The sequence below is a fragment of the Sebastes fasciatus genome, chromosome 22 (genome assembly GCF_043250625.1).
Source record: "Sebastes fasciatus isolate fSebFas1 chromosome 22, fSebFas1.pri, whole genome shotgun sequence".
NCBI lineage: Eukaryota > Metazoa > Chordata > Actinopteri > Perciformes > Sebastidae > Sebastes > Sebastes fasciatus.
In genome coordinates, this window is record NC_133816.1 from 18,606,949 (window position 1) to 18,609,920 (window position 2,972).

A 2,972-nucleotide genomic window follows, 5' to 3' on the forward strand; every position below is an offset into this window, starting at 1 on the left:
TTTCAATGACAGCTGTAGGAGTCGTGTTGTTTAAGCATCTACAATTCTTTGTGGCAACTTTTGTCTCAAATAGCGTCTGACACAGATATAACTTTGACTCTCCTACCACCAAACTTTCCTGTGAAGTCATATTTAAAAGTTTTTGCATTCGGCAAATGTGAGCAGCAAGATGAAAAACAAACCCCGCCTCTCTAAACCCTTTTATAAGAGCTCAGCGGTACAAACTATCCCTGCAGTGACGCGATTAAATGCACAATGAGGAGCTTCACCTTGATAACAGCTTTACTTCTCTGCAGCCTCAGTAAGTACTGACACCAAACCATGTAACCAGTAACCCACCAGAATATGAACCTGCAAATTAGAACTGAATGTATTCTTCTTGTTGTTGTTGTCTTATTACAGTAACTGTTGCATTACAAGCTTAGGGTTGTTTGTTTCAGGCTCCGTCTCAGGTTCTGAGTCTCAGACTGTAAAGGTTCAGTCTGGTGATGAAGTCACACTGACGTGCAACAACATTACCAGCAGTCCAACTCAGACGGACTGGTTCAGACTGATCAACAGAACCAAGCCCAGCTGCATCTCCTCTATGTACGGGTCTGAAGATGAAGCTTCGTACTGTGATGGATTTAAAAAAGAAAAATTTGAAATGAGCACCAAAGAGTCCACTGTCTTTCTTAAAATCAAGCAAGTGAATCTATCTGACTCTGGACTGTATTTCTGTGGATTCTACGTAGACCAACATAGTCATTGCCAGTGCAACACATTTAATCGTTCAAGGTAAGACTGTAATATTTACATAAATCTCGCATTTATTGCATTAAAACAGCATAAAGACAAATAAGAATCCAATACGTGTCAATGAAAATCTTTTTTTTTAAAAAAGGTAATAGTGAATCTGATGGTGAAGTGGATTTTAAGACTGAAAGTAAGATTCTCCTTTTTCATTGTGCAAGTTACCACCGAGCCAGTAATTTCAATCTTAACCACGTCTTTAAAAAATAGAGTCTAATTCTATCATCGTTCTTTTAGAGGAGTGTGATGTAACGGCAAACCTAATGAGTTTGATCCTGGGTGGTCTGACCGTTTCCCTCACCATAGTCGTCGTTGTTCTGGCTGTTAAAGTCAGGAAACTTCAGACAGGTACAGCAGATTTAGAATTTGTTACACATGATGGAAAAATCTAAAGCAAAGTATCTGATCAGTAATAATAAACTAATCACACTTTCGTCTTTTGCCATTTAGCTGTGAATGAGGAGCCGCAGCCAGAAAGAAACAAGGTGAACTCACCATTAACTTAAATAAAACTGTGTTATGGTTTTAAAGTTGCATCGAAACACATGATATGTCTGTTAATGATCTTTGTCCTGGGCTTTAACAGTTGAGGTTCATTAACTTTAATTTAATTGATTTGTAAACAAAAAATTGTTTTAACATGGTGTAAAAGTAATATGTATATGAAACAGTTCAATTTGAAATAATGTCATATTATAATTGAATTAGCTCATTTTATGTATCTCAACATTGGAATCACAGTTGTAGGACACAAAGAAAAGTTCTGTTTGGACCCATAAAATGCTTCATATATTTGATTAAATCACATTATTAGTAATTATTTGTTATATCAAGATGGATAATAACACTATATTTATCAAGCATTGCACTGCAGAGTTTAACATAAATCCAAAATGTCATTGCTGGGACTTAAAAATGCCCGTATTTGCAGAAACACTCAGTTACAGTATGTGAGATACAGTATGTGACCCTAAAAAACACTTCATTGATTTACAGAATCTGGGCTCTGATGAGCTGAACTCTGCAGCGCTGAGTTTCCTTCCAGAGACAATAAGGAACAGGAGGCCTGCATCAGAGAGAGAAGTGGAGACTCGTGTTGTTTATGCTGCCAGCAGATAGACTCCGGAAGACACTGTATTGAGGCGTTAATGCAAATTTGTTTTAACACCACTAATTTCTTTAACGCAATCAATCTTTCGGAGGTTGCAGCGGGCTCAGTTTTTACAGCTACAGAGCTATGAAAGAAGATACTGATATCATTAGAAACTAGAAACCTAAGGAATCCATCAGTACCAACCATGTCATACTAGCTTGTCATGAAGGGGGTTAGATACGATCCAAACTTCAGCACACTGACGGCTGTTGTTGCCGTCAGTTTGCCATGTTATGATTTGAGTGTATTTTTTATGCTAAATGCAGTACCTGTGAGGGTTTCTGGACAATATTTATCATTGTTTTGTGTTGTTAATTGATTTCCAATAATAAATATATACATATATTTGCATAAAGCAGCATATCTATCCACTCCCATGTTGATAAGAGTATTAAATACTTGACAAATCTCCCTTTAATTTGATTAATTTGTGATTAATCACGATGAAGAATCATGCAATTAAATATTGTAATCGATTGACAGCCCTGTAGAACAGATGCTTTATCTTATTAATCTACTGCCAGAGTCCGTGGCTGGTATTTTGTTAAACAAAATTCCTATACTCATCGTCAGTTTCCTCCCTCTTTATTTCTGTCTCTCTCTCTCTCTGCAAAAAGTCTCCATCTTTCTTATTTTGTCTGCCTCCGATCTTCATCAAACATCAAATATGTTTGATGAGGAGGAGCCGCAAGGGACACTGATGATGGTGAAGTCAATACTCAGGCCCTGCTCACACCTGGTATTAACATGCGTCCTCAGTTTTCAGATCACAAGTGGACAGCGCTAAATACAGGTGTGAACACACTCAAGACGCATTGAGGACGCATTGAGATCTGATCTTTCACATATGACCACATTGTTTTAGCAGTGGTTACGCAAATGCGTCCTGGGCCACATTAAGGTCCGCCTACTGATCTGATGTACAGCTGGGATCCACGGGATCACCGCGCCCCTCAGGTGAATAAACAGGCAGACACGGGGCGCTTGTCAGACAGGAAACGGCCTCTATGCTCTACTGTATGTAGAC

At 38.4% G+C, this 2,972-nt stretch overlaps 1 pseudogene; it reads left to right on the plus strand.

Moving 5' to 3' along the window:
• Positions 1-255: 255 nt before the first annotated feature.
• Positions 256-2,463, plus strand: LOC141761323 (uncharacterized; annotated as a pseudogene).
• The last annotated feature ends 509 nt before the right edge of the window (positions 2,464-2,972 follow it).